The sequence below is a fragment of the Canis lupus genome, chromosome 29, assembly GCF_003254725.2.
Source record: "Canis lupus dingo isolate Sandy chromosome 29, ASM325472v2, whole genome shotgun sequence".
Classification (NCBI taxonomy): Eukaryota; Metazoa; Chordata; class Mammalia; order Carnivora; family Canidae; genus Canis; species Canis lupus.
Window position 1 is genome coordinate 31,219,240 of NC_064271.1, and position 22,855 is coordinate 31,242,094.

At 35.6% G+C, this 22,855-nt stretch overlaps 1 protein-coding gene across 14 annotated transcripts in view; it reads left to right on the forward strand.

Annotated features, from left to right (window-relative positions):
• Positions 1 to 22,855, forward strand: part of RALYL (RALY RNA binding protein like) — a 712,238-nt gene that overhangs the window by 209,880 nt on the left and 479,503 nt on the right. For 3 of the 14 annotated variants that reach the window (XM_025433659.3, XM_049103896.1, XM_025433657.3), the window contains exon 2: positions 758 to 910. The exons of the other annotated variants lie outside the window; for them this stretch is intronic. The gene's annotated coding sequence lies outside the window, so the exon portion shown is untranslated. The remainder of the gene's footprint in view (positions 1 to 757; positions 911 to 22,855) is intronic. 14 annotated transcript variants of the gene reach the window in all.

Consider the following 22,855-nt stretch of genomic DNA (forward strand, 5'->3'; position numbering starts at 1 on the left):
ACTGATTTTCATACTTTCTTTTTAATGGAGACTCCAGATACCAGTGGAATTTTAAGAAACAACATAAAAGTAAAATATTTGAATGTGAAAACTTTAGATGCTTCCTTGACTGTCACACATTCCAAGAGAGCCTCTCCTGGTAATAATCTGTGTGGTGCTGTTACTCTTATCAATTGCAGACAAGCAGAAAGCTGAACCCTTTATTGCTCCTTCTGTTTTCTGGAAGTATTTGGTATTAGACTGACGATAGTCTGTTTTACAGGGGAGGGGAAAAAGCTGTAATAACTTCTATGCCATTATTTTTGAAACTCTAGAGTTCATTAAAACTCTCTTTGGCTTTCTTCACTGCCATCTTTCTTCCTTCTTATGAATTATTCAAGGCAGATTTCAGTTGAGGTAAATAGTTTGATTTGAAGGTTTTTGTATCTGGATTTAGATGCAACAAGAAGTGTTAAATGCTCAGAATTTTAAGTGTACGGAATGGCACAGACTCAGCTATTAAGATGGAAGACATTTGCTGTTAACGCTCTGGGGCTGCTGTTTGCGACTTCAGCTTGGTACTATTTGTCATTCTGAAGTAGGTAGGCATTATGATGCCTGTGGTATAAATCAGACTTTACAGAATGCTTGGTCCCCAAGCACTTTGAACATTCTAATCCACTTCTCAGTTTACAGAACATGTTTTGATTTTACAAGGTAAAGTTTCCCTTTTTTATTTAACCTTGCCAATGCATTATTAATCTCTATTATTTTTCAGGTAATATATACCAAACAACAAACAAAAAAAACACACATTAGCCTGCATGTTTCTCTTGGATAAAATGAGGTTGTAAGTTTTGAGTTCTTCTTTCAACAAATAATGTGAAAGCTAAGAGGACCTAGGAAACATTTCATTTTTATATAACTCAAGGTAAGCCTGATTTTTTCTTTCATAGTAGTCATCTCTTCCTTGGATTCTGTGTCTTATTTTTAACGTTTAAACACTTAGCTCGTGGAGTTTACATACCTGAAAAACTGATATATGGAACACATGGCTGGAAACTACATTGCTTTGGAAATAATGGGCAGAATTGGTTGAGTGCAACGTAGCACATTTAAAAACCAATCCAAGGAAATCTTATTATAGTTCTGTCATCTGCTAAAATTCACTTCTCTAATGTCAGTTTCTGTTAAAGCAGTCTACATAAAATTATGTTCATGAAATTATGTCCAGGTGGTACTGCTTTTAGGCAAAGGGTTTTATTCACATACTCTGCTCTAACATTATTTTTTTTAGCAGCAGGAGTTCCATTTAGTAAAGAATGATAAGAACTAATATTTAATAATTACTGTGTGCTAGAGTGTGTGCTAGGTACTTTACATGAATCATCCATGGGAATGCTCACAGTAACCCTATGATAGAGTTTTTGTAGCATCCCATCCTATAGCTAGAAAGTTACTCGCAGAGCACAGTCTTGAATCAGTCTGTCTGACATCAAAGTCCATGCTCTTCAGTACTCGGCTAGTGATTACAAATTGAAAAGTGTAAGAACATAGATTTATGAAGTTACCCAGTATAATGAACGAATTTAAATCCATTTACATTAAAAATATACACTGGACTGGACAGCTTTAACGTGTTTGTGGACTGTTTTCAGCTTTCAGCCTCTGGTTTCAAACTCTACAGAAAGCTACACTGCTTTCAAAGGCATTAGTTTATGTGCATAATTATTGTTTTATTCATTTCAATTTATTCAGGTTTTATCAGAGACTGTAAGTGTGCAGAGGACAGAACTACAGTGTCATAATTACTCTTACGTGCCAGATACCTACCCATTAACCCAGTAATGTGGTCTGTCTGGTGTCAGGACAAAGAAGGAGCTTCCTGTCTGAGTCTGGGGGAGATACAGAAATAAGAAGAATGTTCAGACTCAAAAGTCAAGGGGAAAGTTGAGTTCTGAGGAGGGACATAAACTGAAGGGGCCAGAAAAATGTATTAAGATCCAGCCTACAGCACCAGTGGTCTTATGGCTATGAATATGAGAGAGATGGCAGCTGCTGAAGGGAGCTAGGCAATACTTCCACACCAGCCTTGTATTTGGTCTGCGATTGTACAAGACATATTTTAAAGCAGACTTAGGTCATTTTTAAGGAGTGTGGGATGAAGTGTATGCCAGTACTACACATAAAACTTTTTTTTAAATTTATCCATGAGAGAGAGGCAGAGACACAGGCAGAGGGAGAATCAGGCTCCACACGGGGAACCCCATGTGGGACTCGATCCTGGGACCCCAGGACCACGCCCCGAGCCAAAGGCAGATGCTCAACCACCAAGCTACCCAGGCATCCCTCCATATAGAACTTAAAGATAAACAAAATGTTTAAACCCTGTAAGAAAAAGCTATGGAGGTACCATTGATTTAAGTTCTCTGAAGGGATTTTCATTCTTTAAATGTTAACTAACGGAGAAGGGTGAGAAAATATTTACTATTTGTCTGATTGTTTAAGGAAATCTATTTTCATGAATTAGTAAAATTCTTCTGGATATATGCAATTAAGCTATTCCTTCTCAAAAATCTGTAATAGCTCATCTTAGTTATAAGAGCCATCCTTTAATTTGATAAGTTATTTAAGTTCTCTGATCCTTAATTTTCATGAAGTCGGGTGTGTGACTTTTAAACTTCTTTCCAGTGGATATGCAGATAAAATATGAAACTTGCTAATCACTGAGATTGTGTGCTTAATCAAAACCCTGTCATCTCTAAAATTAAACAGGTCAACAGTCAGTTATGACTTTATTCCTTTATTACTTGGTAACCCTTCCTTTTCCTTCCTTCCTTCCTTCCTTCCTTCCTTCCTTCCTTCCTTCCTTCCTTCCTTCCTTCCTTCCTTCCTTCCATCCATCCATCTTTCCATTCTATTACCTTCTATTGGTAAATGAACTTCATAGATTTCCTGACTCAGTGGTTGCATATAGGGAAGGCTTACTCACCACCAGGGGTATTTGAAAACCTAAGAAGGAATTCTGGGTTTTCTCCAAAACTAAAAGAATAAAGGGGACCGTGTTTCTAGTGTTTAGTAGCTGGAGACCAGGGATATTGTTAACCATCTTGTTATAGATGGGGAAAAATTCTCATGTCAAAGGTCAGTTGCATCCTTTTTGATAAATATTGTAATGGATCATGTCCTTGAAGTTTGAAAAACACTGTAATAAAACTAACTTCTTTTCCGATTAAGATTTTCATTTTTTTAAAATTTTAATTCCAGAGTAGTTAACATACAGTAGGATTTTAGGATTTTCATTCTTGGTTTGCTCATGTGCTTTCTACCTTAAGTACCTCTCCCAAATACCCTGTCGAAATCCTGTTTGTTTTTTACGGCTCAGCTTAGATCTCTTCTCTTTTTTTGAAGTCACTTTGTAAATTTCTCACTTTACTCTAACCTCAGAGATCTTCCTACTTCTTGATGGCCTTTATGTAATCTCTCTCTTGAACGCAAGTTTGAATAATCTCAAAGCCATAGGCAACTTGAGAAAAATGTTGCTCACTTTTTCATTTCTGCTTTCCATATCAGATTTGGCAAAGGACCTTGAAAAGAGTCAGAGATAAGGTTTTGTTTTGTTTATATTGAAGTGATGCTCCTATAGAGAAATAGACAATAAATATTGAAATAAGAATGATTTATCCTCACCCACCAAGACATCACCACGATAAACATGCTTTGAGATAAACTAGTCTGAGATTGCAACCTAACCTTATTCATTTATGATTAATTCACTTTAGGAGCTCCTGTGAAACCTATTCTTCTTTTTTTTGAAACCTATTCTTTAATATCCTTTATGATTGAATGTGTCTTGAATACATGACTTAAATTTCAGTATATAGACTACCCAATAGCAATAGAGATTTTTCTAGAAATAAAGGTAGCTTTCAGGACTTCTCTATTTTTTTTTTAATTTATAATTAACTGCATACCAGTTGTCTGAAACAAGATCAGGTATCATTGGTCCACTGCCATAGTTCAAACACAATGAAGAGATCAACATTATCCTGCATCCTGATGATCTCTGCTTTAAGGGACTGGAAGTACTTGACTCCTGCTAGATGTTGGTTCTAAAAGTATCTGCTGCCAATATCATTTCTAGAACTTAACTTTTGAAACCTACATGCACTTTAAGGTTTTCAACTCATCTCACAAGATTCATATTTCCTTTGGGCTATAGTTTTAAAGATAGATAGCTTTTGATGTTAATGTTTTAATAAAAATAGAATTGTTACTTTGAACATACTAGTCTATTTTTGTGGAATATTGTTTGAAACCATGATATGGGTAAAACTATTGTAAATTTTAGTTTAATGATCCACGTGGGTTTTCGTTCTTGTAATGATGATAAGCTAGAAAAAAGATGCAAGAGAATTACAGGTTTTTATTAAATGTGAAGGAAGCAAGATGATTCCATGCCGTTTAGTGCCTAAAAGAAAAGAGAAAAAAATATGAAAAGTTCAGGTAGCTATATACCATCTGTTTTATTCTAAATTTGGTCCACAGTGTATTGTTTAAGTAAGGACTATCAGGTACAGGTTAATGTACCTTTAGAACATTGGTTTCTGTGCATTCTTAAATGGCTACACAAATAGTATCAAGTTGAATAGCTGAATTAACACTTCTGGGATTCTGTATGAATATTTAAGTGTTATGTATGTATGTGTTGTCTAGGTGCTTATTATTTCTTCTTTCCAGTTAGAGTATGAATTTCTAGGATTTAGGAAGTCCAGTTGCATTTCCTCTGTGACCTTGGGTTATACACCCATTCTGAAAATCACTTTGGTAATATGAAGTCATGGGTGGTGGTGGTTGTGATGATAAAGGTGGGGATGGTAATGATAATAAATGAAAAAAAAATCCCCTTACCTTTTTCTTGGTATACTAAGTAACATTTGGGAATATCATATTAGGTAAATATATTCAAATATATTCGGGATCAGAAAGTGCTGGGTAAGTGGAAAATAAAGAGGTGGCATTTCTGGACATTTTCTTTTGATATAATATCACCATTTTGAATAAACCATTTACGCAAACATATGCATACAACCTCTTACCCAGGAACATCAAAACTGAATATTTAAATTAAGTTTATGTAATCAGGAAACATTTCAACTACCTTGAGCCTAAGAGTCTAAGGCATGTTGAAATAAATAAAATACCAGTGCTTTCTAGAAGCATTATAGAACCTCATATATTCAGCATTTGCTGGAATTTGTCCTTTGTGGCATTGAAAGGAGATGATGGGTGATTATACTGTCAAAGCTTCTAGTTCTCAAATATAATCTTCAAAGGAGTGCTGGGGCAGACATAGAATAATTCTAATAGACTTTAGAAGACCTTGGAATATCCAAAAACAGAGAAGAAAACTTGCATAATAACACAGGAACATTGTCGCTATTGTTGTTCCTTCTCCCTCCTCCCTTCCTACCTCACTCGTGTGTGTGTGTGTGTGCAGACACACATATGTGCTTTAATGTATACATAGGTAATAGAAAAATCATCTTCCACACTATTACTTATATCTGTTTTCCTTGAATGTTATTAATATATATATCAAACTTTATTTTATTCTCTGTTTTAAGTTTTGAAAGCTTCCTCCAACACTTTGCTTTACAAAAAAAAAAAAAAAAAAAAAAAGCTTTATTGGGATAGAATTCACATATCCAGGTCACTTATTTCAGGGATCCCGGGTGGCTCAGTTGATTAAACGGTCAATTCTTGATTTCAGCGTAGGCCATGATTTCAGGGTCCTTGGATCTAGTCCTGCACTGGACTCTGTGCTCAGTGGGGAATCTGCTTGAGGATTTCTGTCCCTCTCCTCTGCCCCTTCTCCTGCTCATTCTCTTTCTCTCTCAAATAAATAAATCTTTAAGAAATAAATAAATAAATAAATAAATAAATAAATAAATAAAATATAAAATTCCGTGTTTTTAGGATTTCAGAGTTGGACCTTTATCAACTATCGTCAGATTTATGCCATTTTAATTACCCTAAAAAAGAAATTCTGCACCCCTTCCAGTATCCCCCAGGCATCACCAACCCCCATCTGTCTTCACCCCACACAACTATTCTACAATGTCTATAGAGTTGTCTTTTCTAGACATTTCATAAAAATGGAATCATATAATATGTTGTCCTTTGTACTGGCTTTTTACTTAACATAACATTTTAATGTTATGCATGTTGTAGCATGTATCAGACCTTCATTTCTCTTTATTGCCAAACACTGAATTTATTGCTAAATTCTGTGGATATATTATTATATTTTATTGATCCATTAACCAATTGATGGATACCTGAATTATTTTCATCTTCTGGCTACTATATATAATGCTGCCGTAAACATTTATATATGGATTTTCACGTGAACATATGTTTTTTATTATTTGATGTATATTTAGAGGTAGAGTTGCTGGATAGCATGGGAACTCTGTTTAGCTTTATGAAGGAATTTCCAGTCTGTTTTTCAGATAGTCTGCACCTTTTTACATTTTCACTAGCAGTGTATGAGGGTTCTAATTTCTCCATATCCTTAATAATACGTGTTATCTTTTTTGTTATAGTCATCCTAGTAGATCTGTAGTGGTATCTCATTGTGGCTATAATTTGTATCTCCTGACATCTTTTTATGTTTATTGGCCATTTACTTAGCTTCTTTGGAGAAATGTTTATTTAGATCCTTTGGCCACTTTAAACAAAATTAATTTTGATGAAATATATATAAAATTAAATTTGCCATCTTAACCATTTTTAAGTGTACAGTTCAGTGGCGTTAAGTATATTTACATTGCTGTACAAAAAGATCTCCAAAACTTTTTGTCTTTCAAAACTGCATATCTGTCTGCATTAAATAACAACTGACTTCTCCCACTTGACAGTCTGGTCTTTGGCAACCACCATTCCACTTTCTATTTCTATGAAGATGACTACTTTAGATTCCTCATATAAGTGGACTCACACAGTATGTATCTCTTTTTGTGACTGGCTTGTTTGACCTAGCATAATCTCCTAAGGTTCACCCTGGTTGTAGTATGTTGTGGTGCATCCTTCCCTTGTAAGACTGAGTGGTGTTCTATCTTGTTTTTACCGCATTGTTTTAGCTGTTCATCTTTTGATGAAGATCTAGTTTGCTTCCATTTCTTGGCTCTTGTGAATAGTGCTTCGGTAAACATGGGTATGTAAATATCTACTCAAGGCTTCATTTTCAGTTCTTTTGGGTATCCCACCTAGAAGTGGGATTTCTAAATCTTATGGTAGTTCCGTTTTTAATTTTTTTGCGGATCACTATACTGTTTCCCATAGCAGTTGTGTCATTTTAAAATCACCACCAACAACAAAAAATAAAAATAAAATAAAATCACCAACAGTGAACAAGGGTTCCCTTGGACCATTTTCAATTCGGTTATTTATCTGTATGTTATTAAGTTGTAATAGTTTTTTAATATATCTCCAACACATTTCTAAATGAAACCAATACACAGCATGATACAGTATTTAGCTATTCTTGTGTGTAAAAGTGTTCTAGAACTAGAATATGTGGCTGTGGATGAGCTGTGCAATCTATTTCTCTATTTCTTTTTCCATAGAATAGGGATGATAATAACATATACACCATAGGTTTTGTTTGATGGTGAAATCAGGCACCGCATGAATGGCATGCAAAAGAATGCCTGACAAATGATAAATGCTCAGTACTTGTTAGTTATTATAATTATTAAATATTGTTCTTTCAGAAATGTATCCTAGACTAGTGTTACAACGTGGTCTCTGTGGTATATTTATACATCTACTTGTATATTTTCAGTGGTAAGTGCCTTTAGTGGTTTCTGTTCTCATTGTTAGCATAGCTGGTGGTAGGAAGACCATGCCACTGCACAGCTTGCTGCCTCTCTTCATTATGGCTAATAGTTTCAGAGTTTCAAAAAACCATGAACTGAGTGTTACTTAAAAAAAAAAAAACTTTATTATGGCAAATTTCGAGCATTTAAAAGTAGAGATAATGATTGAAGGAATCCTATAACTCCCATCCAGATTCAACAGTGATCACCAGTGGCAAATAGTGTTAGGATAAATAATTTGTAGAGGTAATGAGAATATTTTGAATAAAGACTTGAACAGATTTAGTGTCCCGTGCATTTTTACATACTTCTTGATATAATTAACTTTACTACACACGCACACACACACACACACACACATGCACACAATACATATATATATACTTATGTTCTATCTTTACCTGCAAGGGCAGGGAAGGTACGGTTCTCTGGATGTGGAATCAACTTTTAATGGGAAATGAAATTTTAAAGTAGAAGTTAAAAAAAGTCTTCTATTTCCATATATATATTATATATATGTGATATACACATCTTTTTAAAGTTTTTTCACTTTGTGAAACTAGTGCTATCAGTAAAATATTTTGATACATCTTTCATCATAATAATCTCAGTAATAATATTAGCTATGCATACTGATGGAGAAATTATCCCTGGTAAATAAATTGTCTAAGACAAATGGCAAGATATAAATAAAATATATCCAGGGCACTGTCCAGAGACCATTTTTAGCCATTACAATATATCTCAAAATGTTTTACAACCATTAGCCTAATAATCCAAGAATAAGAAAGCTATGAAATATTGCGTTATTTGAAAAGAAAGTTTGTAATGTATTCATCATTTTAATTATACCTGTAATGATATTACTTTAAAAACTATATATTATTTAGGCTGGGATGGCTGCTATACTAATAGACCCAAATATATGTAATGGCACACAGTAATAGAAAGTTCTTTCTTAGAGAGCCTGGGTGGCTCAGTTGGGTGAGTGTCAGACTCTTGGTTTCCCTCAGGTCATGATCTCAGGCTCCAGGGATCAGCCCCCGTGAGGCTTCACACTCAATGTGGAGTCAGCCTATACCACCCCTTCTTCCCTCTCTGCTCCTCCCCTTCCTCCTCTGCTCACATTTGTGCTCTTTCTTGCTCTGTCTCAAATAAATAAATAAGATCTGTAAAAAAGAAAAAAAAAAGTTCTTTCTTGTTCATTCTGTTAGCATGGGGTGGGTAAACAAGTGTCCATCACATCTTTCCTCTGTTCAGGAACCCAGGCAGGTTGAGGCTCTTGCATCTTCATCAACTGGCTTTTTGCCAGGACTTGGTTTGCTTCAGGTCTGTAATGCTTAATCTACCTCACTGGGGGATCCCCCAAAAGAAAGAAAGATGAACAAGTCAAATTTCTTATAAGTAAGCTGATTAGTGGCCAGCCTCCTGGAAAACACTATATTGATGATATTTACCATCATGGAAATTTCTTTAATCTATGAAATGTTCCTGATCTGACTAGGATTGCATGAAAATCTATACATTTATGGAGCATGTCTCACTGGAAAATGTCATATAAACTGCCAATCAGTTGAAGTACAGTGGAAATGTTTCATGACAAAAGCTCTTTTTTATATGTGATAACTGCATTTATCTCTTAAAAAGCCACGTTAAATCTGAGCAAGAGTGAGTCCTAGCATGGTCCTAGACGTTGCCCTCCTTTGCCTTTTATAATTACTAGTACTCTGGAAATTATTAGTAAAATTTGATATTGGATAAGATATGTGATTTTTTTTAATCTGATATGAAAGTCGAAGGCTTGCAAAGTTGACCTAATAGGTGTGGGAGGGAATCTCCATTCCAGTTAGTATAAAGGGCAAAAAGCTCATGGGTCCAATCATGAAAGAATCATATGGGACTGGCCTGGAAATGGTGTATGATACTTTTTCTGGCATTTCATGTCTGGGACTCAGTCATGAGGCACTACACTCAACTACAAAGAAAATCGGGAAAATATAGTCCAGCTATGTACCAAGAGAAAAAGAGGAGAATATGTATTTTGGTGAGTTTGTTAAAACTCATTCTAGAAAAATGACTAAAATATTTTGTATGTCTTTCTTCAGAATAATATCATTATAGCTCATTGTCTTTACTATGGACTAGACACATCGTCACAATTAATCTTCTCCACAGCTCTGTGAGTTAGAGACCAATGTTGTCACTTTATTGATGTGGATTCTGAGTCTTAATAAGGTCATATATACATTACCTAAGGGTACAGAGCCAATTTATCTGGCAGAGCCAAGACACGGACATAATCTGTTTTTTTTTTTTTTTTTTTCCAGAGTATTTGTAGCCATCAGTCAAGAAATCTCAGAATAAGAATTTCATGTAGGTAGGGTGCCAGGTAAAATAGAGGACATGCTATACTTGGGACATACATGTGCTGAAACGTATTCAGTGTTCATCTGAAATTTAAATTTAACTGGACGTTGTATATTTATATTTGCTAAATCTAGCAATCCTACATATAGCATTACTCTGTAGGAAAAAAAAGGGAAACTACTAAATCATGCATTTAACTTTTCTATTAATATTTGGAATAATGTCACCTTCGAATGTTTAGTATTATGATATGATTATAGCCATCCTCACGTGGAAAAATAGCTGCGTAATTCCATATTGATTTATGGGGGAAAAATGTAGGTTTGACTCCCCTAAGGGAGCACATGATTAGGATCAAAAGCCGTGTCTATCCATCACTAGGTTATGCATAATCTTGCATAAGCTATCTTTAGTGACAAATATTTTAATATTGGAAGTTATATTAAATGTGTATCAGGGCAGATTTTTGTATTTTCTTTGGGTTTACTCATGTATAATATGCATTACTTTATCCATTATATATGCAAAGTTATTTGAATATTATACTAGGTACTATAGGATAAAAAAGTGAAAATTAATACTACTATATCTCTGATTCTTTACAATGTGAATAATTTATTGTCTAAACTGAATAATATTGAGAGGAAAGGATGCTTTTAAAAATTACTTCAGGACAACAGGTAAAAAATGGGATAGTTTCAAGCAAATCGGGGTGAATAGTTACTCCAGTGGGCTACCTTGTTGAAGGTTTGGGGTCCTAGAATATAAGGGAGGAGGAGAGCTGTCATACACCTCATTTAATGTAGTCTTGTTTTACAGACCAAGAAATCTAAGGCCCAATGAAAGTAAACAATATTTTCTATAGATTAGTGATTCTTACTTGAGTTGATGGTTGGCTTGCTTTATTTGTTTGTTTGTTTATTTATTTATTTATTTATTTATTTATTTATTTATTTATTTATTTATTTATTTTTAAGTAGGCTCCACATCTAACGTGGAAACCAGTATGGGGCTTGAACTCACAACCCTGAGATTAAGATGTGAGCTGAGATCAAGTGTGGACGCTTAACTGACTGAGTCACCCAGGCACCCTGCTGGCATTTTTTTTAAAAAAGGAGTGATTTATATGACTCTTGTCCCGTCATTCACTTCCTTCTGTACCTAAGATTATCTATAAAATATCCACTTCAGTTAAGGCTCTAAAGGCCAGAATTATATCTTAACACAGTAACGACAGATATCTCTATTCATTCTTTTAGCATAAATTCACTTTTTCTGAACGTATTAAGAATTAAGTATGTGTTCTATGAAGTTTCATCTTACAGTGCAAACTATCTCTTTTATATTCTAATGACTCTATAATGTTGTAGAACAAATGGCGTGTCATTCTTTGACTGTGGAGCTGAACCGAGAAATGGCCAAGCCACAGAACCTCAGAATCTCCCATTAATATGGTCTCTGGAAAGCATGAGAGTAAAAATACATCTATTTTGATATTTTTAGAGGTAATTAAATATTATTTTTACATGAAGTTATAGATGACTCCTTCAGTACCAGACATACGATTTTAATTGTTAAACAGGAAAAACATGCTTTATTATTTACTCCAAAATTTACATATATTTAAGTGTTCTCTTTTGTTCTCAGTAATGTGAAAGAGTAGTGGTATTTTTTTCTTTTTGAGATTTTTATTTACTTGAGAGAGAGAATGCATGAATGAAGAGGGGAGGCAGAGAGAGGAGAAGCAGGCTCCTCATTAAGCAGGGAGCCTGATGTGGAGCTTGATCCCGGGACCCTGGGATCACAACCTGAGCTGAAGGCAGATGCTTAACTGACTGAGCCACCCAGGTGCCCCTAGAAAGGTGGTATTAAATGATATTAAGAATATGTACTCTAGGGCAGGGCACCTGGGTGGCATAGCCAGTTAAGCTTCGGACTCTTGGTTTTGACTCAGGTCATGACTCTCAGAGTCATGAGACCAAGCCCTGCATGGGCTCCACTCTCAGTGTGGAGTCTGCTTGAGATTCTCTTTCTCCCTCTCTCTTTGCCCCTCCCTGCCTCAAATAAATACATAAATCTTTTTTTTTTTTTTAAGTATCTATACTCTAATTATGCTGCTGGGGTTAAAATCCTAATGCTAACACTCCTTAGCTTGTGAGAGATGGACTAGTTAGTGGATTCCTAACCACTCCACTCCTTAGTGTTCTCATCTGTAAAGCAAGATTTATAATATTAATAACTGTATAATTTTTCTGAGTAAATAGATGATTATACTTAATGTATTAATATAAAATACTTAAAAGTGGTTCTGTCATCTATTAAGCACACAATAAATAAACTCTCATTATATGATTTCTTTTCAACAAAATAGAGCTCTCTTTTCATTGCCCTGTTATTTTTGGTTTCTCTTCTTTCTTTCTTTTTTTATTTGTTTTGTTTTGTTTTTTTTTTTAAAGAGAGAGAAAGATGGTGTGCAGGAGTGTGGGCAGGAGGGGCTGAGAGAGAATCTTCAAGGCGACTCCCCACTGAGCCCAGATTCCCTACAGCAGGTAGATCTCACAACGTGGAGATTATGACCTGAGCTGAAACTAGGAGTCTGACACTTGACCAGCCAAGCAGCCCAGTATCCCTGGTTTCTTTTTTTCAAGTATAAACTTGTAAATAGTAAGCCAATTAAGATAGCAAGACATTGTTTTTTGCAATATGTAGTTTTTTATTAATTGTTGAGATCAAATTCTAAAATCAGATGGCCCCTTGAACATACTATGGCGATATTATGTTAACTTCTTGAGTATTTGATAAATTAAGTAAAAAAAAATTGATCTAGTAAGTCATTTCCTATGTTTGAGAAAAGTTCATCTATTTTATCATTGTCTTCTTAAGTCACAAAACATTACACAAATGTTTAAGTTGCATTTTTTCACTCTATATTATTAAGAATGAAGTAAGAGAATGCAGTTATTTTATGCTTGAATTCCCAGTTTATGACAGACTCTAGGAGAACCTTGTTTCAGTCAGTTTCAATGTTTTTTACTGAAACGGAAAGATATTTCTTTTTTCAAAAGCATCCAAAATTAATAAATAATCTTATTCTAAAATTAGAAAGTAAGATAACACTTTTCCCCACAAATTTGCTTAAAAATGAAATAAACACCATATGGATAGGAATTGGCAATACTCAGATTTTTTTTTTAACCAAAAACATATCTTCTTTGCAGAATGAGCAAATCAAATATTTTATACTTAACTTTTTTCCCCATGCACTTGTCATTAAGAATACTCACTCCGGCATCTGTGTTTTTCACTCTCATGCCAGAACTGCAGAGCTTGATTAGAAGACATAACCTCTTGCTGGTTGAATCCACTACCCATGAAGCTTCAGATTAGTGATCAGCCAGTGGTTCACTATCTTTTGGTTCTTTCCTTCTTGGTTTTATTTTTCAGGACTTCATCTTGTCCCAGTGTTTCACTGCTCCCCTTCAGACTCCCTACCCCTTTCTATTCCCTCTCCCTCTAACCAGCTGATCTCAATCACTCAATATGGGGAACATTGAACTCCTTTCACTTTATTCCTGGTTCGGTTCTTTAGTACAAGCAGCTGCATTTACTGGTTTTCTAGCAAGTGTCTGTCTGAAAGTTACTTTGGGAGCAGGGGGCCCTCACTGCAGGGAGGCCTAAAAGACATAATCTATGTAAAGCACTTAGCATAATGCCAGGCACATAATAATGGCAACAATTACTTCTCTTTTTCCCTATTTAAATAGTGGGCAAAGATTCAACCATGGATTATTTATTTAAATACTTTTCTTTCAGTATGATTTCCAGTGCTTTTGAAAACAAGTTATTTTTTCAACCGTTGGAAATTGTCATATGTCTTCAAATATCCAAAAATAACTGCATAAAATAGTGATTAGGAGCCAAGGGGGAGACTCCCTGATGCTCAAATCTCACCTCTGTCCCTCAACAAGCTGTGTGACAAATACCCAGACAAGTAAACTTGCCCCTGTTTTCTCATTGGTAAATGGGAGTTATCAGAGAATCCATTGCCAGTGTGGGAAAAAGGAGAAAGTCCATGAATATGTGTAAAGTGCTTGGAAGTTCCTGGTATCTGTGTGCACTCAAAAAATTTTAGTTATTACTAATTTTGTTGTATTCAACAATCCTTATTTCAGCAAATATTTATGGAAACCCTGTTAGTTCTTATTCACTATGATTGGTTTTAGAGTGCAAAGGCAATTAGTCAACAGAGGAACAAATACTAAGCAAACAAATACAAAGAAAACTACAAACTACGAAGAGGAAGGAAAGTGGACTGAGGGGGTGTGATCAAGTTTGGGGGAAAAAAGGCAAGTCTGAGACCCTATGGATGAGTAGACATGCACTAGAATTTTATTTTGTTTTTTTTTTTCTCTGATAGTGGTAATGTTTTATTTTCTGAATGTAATAAGAGACAAAACTTCATGTTCTTTACCAGAAAATTCACTTAGATTCTCCTTCTGATATGGACACCTTATTAAGTAAAACAGGATATTTTGGTCTAGGGAGATTTTACTGTGGGTTTCATTTATATATCACAAGTGAATTGCTAATCCCAAAGGCTTTTATACTGTAAAATGTTATCAGTAGTCGGGATACTAAGGTCCCATTTTTACTTATTTAATAACCTTCTAATTTTATTTTTTTTTAATTTTATTTATTATTTATGATAGTCACAGAGAGAGAGAGAGAGAGAGAGGCAGAGACACAGGCAGAGGGAGAAGCAGGCTCCATGCACCGGGAGCCTGACGTGGGATTTGATCCCGGGTCTCCAGGATCGCGCCCTGGGCCAAAGGCATGCGCCAAACCGCTGCGCCACCCAGGGATCCCTAACCTTCTAATTTTAGATTCTTTTTCCTTTAATATCAGCCTTTATATTAATGATAGAAGTAAACTTCAATCTCTCTCAAATAACTTTAATGCTAAAAGCAATTGGATATCTTCTTGGCTCCTTAGAGAGAAAATAGATTTAGACATGCAGGAAAAACTTTGTCATTAAAGGGCCTAAGTAACTATGGTTGGTGGTACAAGCAATGGGGCTTGAGTAGAGGTGCATGTTACAAAGCAAAAATACTTGACCCCAAATTCCAAGGTGTACTCAATAAACGGTGAGCTTAACAAGAGGTTAGGAAAGCAAAGCCCTACAGACTTTGAAGGATAGGTGGCAAGTTTACTGAAGGGAAAGGAGAGAAGAGGAAACAAAAAGAAAAAATAAGAAAGAATGCAACAGAGTTATAAAAAGAATTAATAAAGATTGTACATTAATTATTAATAAAGAAATATTTACTTTATTAATCCTTTCTCGCTGCCATCTTATAATACCAATTATACATATAACTGTATAAATAACCAGATATATAATTGTATACATAATTGAAATGAAATTTTTCTAGTTGTTCAAAATGCATTGTCAAAATTAGAAATCTCTAACAAAACTGACCATTTTAAGACCACTAAGAGCAAGTTCTGGAAATTTGAAAAGATTTAGGTGCTTTCTGAAGTTTTAATATTTTTTCAGTTATCTATTTATCATCTACCTTTATATCTTGTACAACAACTTCATGAATTTAAAGAATTGTAAGTTAATATGATGTATATTTATTTAGAAATATTTAGGTTCTTGGGAAAAAAAGGTAAGTGTTACACTGACTGGGCACTATATGTTTACATATAGAGGGAAAAATACTTCCCTCTTCTTATTAGACACAGCCATAACAGTACCTAAATTCTATATATTTAGATATGTTTTTGGATGGACAAATTAATTGAGACATTCCAGTATCTTTCACTGTATGTTTTGCACATGAAAAGAGAGAATTTCTCTAACGTTGCCTTATTTTTTAATGCTTTCTGGAATGTATTCCTTGTAGAAAACCTTATATTTAGAGTTGTCAAACACAGTTAATCTTCAGTTAGAACATGCGTAAAAGTGCAAATTGTTATAACTTTTACCTTATGCTTTACTCTAAGCGAAGGAGAAATGCATAAGGTTTTATATGAATTGAATAGATAATCTTCATTTTGCAAATGATTTACATATAGAATGAGTGTTATTATAGGGAGTTCCTAATGTAATCAAGATCAGTTTCTTATTTCCTATTTTAAGTCATGAACCAAATCCTTCATCATTAAGTCTGTAGCATAGAGTGTGCTTGCTGGCATATATTATCATTTCTAACCTTCTTTTTCTTCGAATGCCATGCATGTCAGAGAGGTTTATATTTGTTAAAAATCACACTACACTGTGCTACTAGTTTTAAAAAAAGAATTTAATACAACCTCAATTTTTTTAAGATAAAAGAATCTAAATACAAATTAATAAAACCACAGACCTAAACCGAATTTCTAGTATATTCAGAAGAAAAACAGTTTCTCAGTGTTCCTCTCTGTCTCCAATGAGATTGATCATTTTCTCATAATCTCGTAATACCATTTTATTAATTTGTAAATTTTCTTGAAAATAATATCTCTGTTAATGTAAATTCTACATCAATGGTCATTTTTTATAGTAAAGAAAAGCTAGTAACATTTTCGCTATGTTTATTCACTTTTGGCCTCTTTCTGATGGTCATATTTCCATTTTGTTCAGAGTTCATTAATGTGAATTTCCTAGGAGAAAGTTTGCTAAAAATAGCCCCTCTTACCGTATGTGACTGTGGTTCAGAAAGGTTCCCTACATCTGTTTCAAATGCTAAATATATTTGGTTTCTATCATGGCAGGTGAAGGAAAGTAAATGAAGAGATATACCAACTGTTTTAGTTGACTTGTGCACAGCATCAGTACATCGTCTATTATTCATACTGTGTTTTTATGACTTCCATTATGATTTCATCGTATCTCAAATAAATGATTGTGAGTATAGTTGATGTGCAGATGCATTTAAGACTCAACTATTAGCATTTACATTTTAATTAACAATCTCATAGTTTTTAAAGAGTGCTAGTGCCATTTTATTGCTACATATGAAGTTTCCTGAATATCTGAAGTCGTTTGGTTTCTTTGTCTGCATTTTTTCATGGATTGCTAGTGTTTAGACTTCATTTTTGCTCCAAATAATAAAAATATTGAGAGACAGGAGAGTTCTATTACTAGAACCACGTGGACAGCCTAGGTCATTTCCAGTAAAAGAAGTGAGCACACTATTTCCGTCCATTCTAGTTCTCATGCCTCTCTGTCCTGGGTTTCATCTGGCGCTCTTGAAACACAAGAGCAGGCCCTTAACCTCCAGAAACACTGAAATCCAAGATTCAAGGTGGGTCTTAGCCCTCCCTGATTTTTAAATCCAACAGTGATTGTGATGTACTATCAACAGAGAAAATATTTATTTTGTGCATTTAGTCTTCCAGAAAGGTTCACATGATTTCTTACTAGCAGAACCGGAATTAGAATTAGGCTACTTGATACTCCCCATTCACTATAATGTATTGTCTCTATTTTTAAAGTTCTTTTGCCTGGATCCACCAGCACATTCTGCAATTCTGAATAAATTATCTCTCCTTAAAGATTTATTTATTTATTTGAGAGAGACAGATGGGGGGAGAGAGAGTGTGCAAGTTGTGGGGGTGGGTCAGACAGAAAGGGAAGGAATCTCAGACTTCCCACTATGTGTGGAGCCTTACACAGGGCTCAGTCTCACTACCCTGAAATCATGACCTAAGCTGAAATCAAGAATTAGATGCTTAACCTGCTGAGCCACCCAGGCACCCCCAATTCTGACTAATTCTTTTTTTTTTTTTTTAATTTTTATTTATTTATGATAGTTACAGAGAGAGAGAGAGAGGCAGAGACACAGGCAGAGGGAGAAGCAGGCTCCATGTACCGGGAGCCCGATGTGGGATTCGATCCCGGGTCTCCAGGATCGCGCCCTGGGCCAAAGGCAGGCGCCAAACCGCTGCGCCACCCAGGGATCCCAATTCTGACTAATTCTTAAACTCCTCTGTGCCATGCAGGTACTCTGGCCTTATGAGCAGACCACATCTAGAAATGAAAATCTGATATTTTTGCATAATTAACAAAAATAAATTACTGTATTGCCATGGCAATATTACTTTCTTAATCTTAGTATGTGTGTATAGAATTTGTGTGTGTGTATATATATATTTATAGAAAATGGCCAATTCTCTGTTATTGCCATATTTCCTTCTTACTTATTTATTCATCTAAGAAGTGCTAAACCTCTAACATACCTGTCAGTGCTCAAGGACACCAACGTCAGACTTGTTTAATGCCAGCTAAAGTGAATGATTAAGTGTCATTTAAAGATGAATTAAATATTTTTTGGATATCTTTGTATCTTTGTAAATTTACCGCTTATCTGGTACTTTGAGACTTCTTACATAATTATCCCCCTTTGGTAATGCTAGAGACTCCTATTCATTTATCCACTTAATTTTTTTATTCACTCAATATTTGTTAAGCAATTATTAGTACCAAAATGCAACTTAGGAGCTGGAAATACAAAGATAAGCAAAATTATACCTCATGGTATAATTATAAAGTTATAATTATACCTCATGGTCCTCATTATACATACGAGCTACCAGTAAAGACTGACATTAACTCTTCACAAACATAAATGTGGAATTCCACCTGTAAAAAGTGTAATAACCAAGGGAGCTAATGTGGCCTGTGGCAGGAGTGGGGGTGGATAGAGGGGACCAGGGACCAGTATAGCTTCCCTGAGAAGATGGCTTTTTAGCAAGCTCCGAATGATAACGAGACAGTAAATAGGCAAAGAGGATCTTGCATGAAGAGAGAAGAATCAATGCAAAGATTTGGTATTCTCAAGGATCTGAAAGAAAGAAAGGGAATGTGGCAAATGGAATTTTTATAAGTGGTAAACTTAAACCATTTCTCAATATATTTTATTGCAGGATTACTCAAAGCTCTGTGTAGAGAATGTATTGAATTGTAAGAACTCAGTTTTGCTAAAGATCATCAAAAACTAGGGTGCCCATTCACCTAATTTGCCCTGGTCTAACACTGCTGGTATACACTTTTCCTTTTTTTGGTAAATTTTATTTTAAAATTTTTTTTCTGGGCAGCCGGGTGGCTCAGTGGTTTAGCACCGCCTTCAGCCCAGAGCGTGATCCTGGAGTCCCGGGATTGAGTCCCATGTCAGGCTCCCTGCATGGAGCCTGCTTCTCCCTCTGCCTGTGTTTCTGCCTCTCTCTGTCTCTCTTTGTGTCTCTCATGAGTAAATAAATAAAATCTTTATAAAAAATAAATTTTTTCTAGGTTTAAATTTAATTCCATCTGGCTAACATACAGTGTGATGTATGTTACAGTTTCAGGTGTAGCATTTAGTGATTCATCACTTGCATATAATACCCAGTGCTCATCACAAGTGCCCTCCTTAAAACCAATCACCCATTTAACTTATCCTTCCATCCACCTCCCCTCCATTAACCCTCAGATTGTTTTTTATCATTAAGAGTCTGTTTCTTGGCTTTTGTCTCTTCCCTGCCCCCGATATTCATTTGTTTTCTTTCTTAAATTCCACATGCATGAAATCATAGGGTATTTGTCTTTCTCTGACTTACTTCCATTAACATAATACTCTCTAGCTCCATCCGTGTTGTTGCAAATGATAAGATTTCATTCTTTTTGATGGCTGAGTAATATTCCTCTGTGTGTGTGTGTGTGTGTGTGTGTGTGTGTGTGTGTGTGATCACCTCTTCTTTATCCATTCGTCAGTCAGTGGATATTTGGGCTCTTTCCATAATTTGGCAATAGTTGATAGCACTACTATAAACATGAAGGTGCCATAGTTTTCTAGGTTAAAGTATTAGTAGTCATTTTTTACTCTTAAATGTGTTCTAGTGTGAATGATAAATTTTATAGTCTGCCTATCTAAAATGAAAGTCAATACTGTTTACTCACTCTTAGACCAAGTTACAGAGAAAGGAGTACCCATGAATACATACTCTAGGAGGGCACCACCGCCTTTGATATTGTTTTGCTTAATTCCTTGCTATAGAGCAATAAACTACCAAATAACCAACCAACATTTTTACTTCTTTCTTCCCTTTCTCTCTTTTCTTATTCCTTTTCAAAGTGGAAATAACATTTATAGATTGTCTTTGCTATGTCTGGCTGAATGGTACAGTAGTGAAATACACAGCAGTGAAATAGGCAAAAACTAGAACAGAAAAAAGGAAACAAGATGAATTTGAGGAGGCTTTTGAGAGAGCATCAGAACAGCTGTAATATGTGTACTGATTAGGAGATGGGGGGGTGAGAAGGATATATTTTTTTAAGATTTTATTTATTCATGAGAGACAGAGAGAGAGAGAGAGAGAGGCAAGACACAGGTAGAGGGAGAAGCAGGCTCTATGCAGGGAGCCTGACATGGGACTCGATCCCAGGACTCCAGGATGAGGCCTGGCCTGAAGGCAGCACTAAACTGCTGAGCCACCCAGGCTGCCCGGGAAGGACATTTTTAAAAGTACTATTGGATACTCTTGAAGCCCTTTTCTTGGTATTCCCAAAATATGAAGTAAGTCTGTTCTTTCTGATTCTTCAACCCAAAGCCTCAAATCCAGAACTACTCTGGCAAGTTAAGACCTCTTTGGAGAATATAGATTGGAACATCAAAATTCAGATCCCCAGTATTTAGTAGATAAAGGAAAAATACTGGGAACACTGTCTTGTAAAGCATGGAGTATGTATGTATGTATGTATGTATGTGTGTATTTATTTATTTATTTATTTGGTGGTGACAGTCTTTTTTTCTGGAATAGCACAGCTAAATTCAGGAGGTTGACACGGTGTCATAAAATCACATGGAGATACCAGTCTTCCATTGTCTTTTTTCTTAGATGCTGTACTTTCCTAAACAGACTGAGCTTTTCATAGCCCTCACTGCTGGGGCCATAGTCATCTCTGTTACTCTTGCCATATAGTTAAGTAGGGTGCAGATACCAAATTGATAGGGAAGTACGATTCCTTTTATGCTGAATTCCCCACATTTAAATATCATTAGGAGATATATTACCTTAGGAGAGAGGAGACAGGCAAGACAAAGGTTCCATATTTCTTATTTATTTTTCTCCTCTCTTCAGTTATCTCTTTTATTCTCTATTACAGAGAACCCTTAGTACTTCTTAGTTGGGAAAGTAGTAAAATCCTAACAAGCATTTTAAAAATTTTGATATTTGTCTCTGAACCTCTCAGCTTTTGGAAATCAAAAGCCCAGAATTTTCTTTTTCTCTTCTTTTCTCTCTCCCTCCCTCTCTCTCTCTCTCATTTTGCAATAAAAGCACCTTCTTGAAGACCTAAACATCTCTTTTTCTAAGTGGCTGAACAGGGGATGATCAAACTACCTAAAGAAAGTACAGGAATAGTTATTTATCCTGTAATGCATTGCCTGGTGTTCCTGGTACATAGTAATTGCTGATTACTTCATATTCTGATTAGAGTCCCCAAGTACTTGCACTTGACAAGATCTATAGTGTGTGTTGGAGGCGTCCTCGTACAGCATGGAGATTAAAAATATGGAGTCTGGAGACAGACGGTTGGGTTCGAATTCTGACTCTGTGGGTTACTGATTATGGGACTTTTGAGCCCATTATTTAACCTCTTTCTATATTTCTGTTTCCTCATCTAGGAAATGGAAGTAATAGAAAAGCCTTTGTCATAGGTTTCTAATGGGAATAACATGATGCAATCTTTATGATACACAGTCCTTGGCACATATTAGGCAATCAGTAATGTTAGTTACTATTACAAATGCTTAATGACAACTTCAAACTGCTGGTATCTGACTAGGATAAGTTTAGGGGAATGATGGATAATTCTCATCCCAAGCCCTCCTTCCCCAATAGAAATGGATCTTTCTGTTAGAATACAGTAAAGAGTTTATAAACTCCAGGGTGCCTGGGTGGCTCAGTCAGTTAAGCATCTGCCTTCAGCTCCGGTCATGACCCCCAGGGTCCTGCTCAGCAGGAGGTCTACTTCTCCCTCTGCCCCCTCCTCTCCATGCAGGTGCGCTCTCTCTCTCTCTCTCTCTCTCTCTCTCTCTCTCTCAAATAAACAAATAAAATCTTTAAAAAAAAGAGTCTGTGGACTCCAGATTTAGTACTTAACTAAAACTTAATTCACTTAAATATAAGTGAGACACTGAATTTAGTCTCTTAGTTTTGATGTAATTCCAGTAAGAATCTTTAGGTTTAGTAAACTCAATGTCTTCCGGTCTCCCTACAGAAAGAGAAGCTCTTGCTTCCTTCATCTCCTTACCTCTCTCCTAGTGCTGGCATCTGTTAGCCTTTCCATTTTATCGCCTGTAGCCTCCTTTCATCTTAAGTAAGCCTCCCCTTTCTTTGCCTTAATATCTTCTTAATAATTTCCAACATTCTCTTGAGCTAGGTACAAGCCGTATCTCTCCTTTATACATAATTTCCTTTGCTGTCCTTTCTGGTGGCATCTGTGTTTTCTCTCCAGCTCCACGTATGGAAAAGTTGAGCTGTAAAGAGCATGGTGTGAGCACCTCAATTCCCATGGCTGCATTCTAGCTTTTAAGGCTAGCCCTCCTCCATCCCTGTGGCTAATGCTCTCTCCCCAGGCTGTTTTATTTATTCTTGTGACCCTC